Raw genomic sequence first — 988 nt, 5'->3', positions numbered from 1 at the left:
TATTAGAATCATTACTTAGAGGAAGTATACATGATTTGGATTGATGAAAAAATCCCGGTGACTGCTGGGCTCGAACCTGCATCCTTCCGATTCAAAGTCTTTGATGCTATCCACTGCGCTGGCCTACGCATGTGATCGCGTGAGTGTAAATAGTATATTCGTTATGATACCAAACAATAACTGATGAAGAAATAAAAAATCTGTGATGTTATGATTGACGTACTCTTCATATAAATATATTATTGTCCTGTACTTCAATTTTATTTTTATTTTGAAAGTTTTTTATTAAACTTTTTAAAAATAGTACCATAATTATTAATTATATTTATATCTAGTAAAATAGTTAATTATTTGCTAGTTAAAGTTACCTGGGTGAAAATATTCTAATAGTAACTTTGATTCTCGGCCGAAAATTGGCCGAAAAAAGGCCTAGGTAGTGAACACGAGGCCGAAACTCGCTAGCCCGAAAAAAGGCCGAAATTTGCTGAAACTCGTTAGGCCTAAAAATGGCCGAAAAAAGGCCGACAATAAAGCTTAAAAATGTCTGACGCCAAACACGAGGATTTATATATTATTATTATTATTATTATTATTATTATTATTATTATTATTAATATTAATATTAATATTAATATTAATATTAATATTAATATTAATATTAATATTATTATTATTATTATTATTATTATTATTATATTATTATTATTATTATTATAATTATTATAATTATTATTATTATTATTATTATTATTATTATTATTATTATTATTATTATTATAATTATTATTATTATTATTATTATTATAATTATTATAATTATTATTATTATTATTATTATTATTATTATTATTATATTATTATTATTATAATTATTATTATTATTATATTATTATTATTATTATTATAATTATATTATTATTATTATTATTATTATTATTATTATTATTATTATTATTATTATTATTATTATTATTATTATTATTAATAA

Source organism: Microplitis mediator, chromosome 7 (genome assembly GCF_029852145.1).
Source record: "Microplitis mediator isolate UGA2020A chromosome 7, iyMicMedi2.1, whole genome shotgun sequence".
NCBI classification, from domain to species: domain Eukaryota; kingdom Metazoa; phylum Arthropoda; class Insecta; order Hymenoptera; family Braconidae; genus Microplitis; species Microplitis mediator.
The sequence above is the reverse complement of the archived record's forward strand: the minus strand, read 5'-3'. Positions refer to the sequence as shown.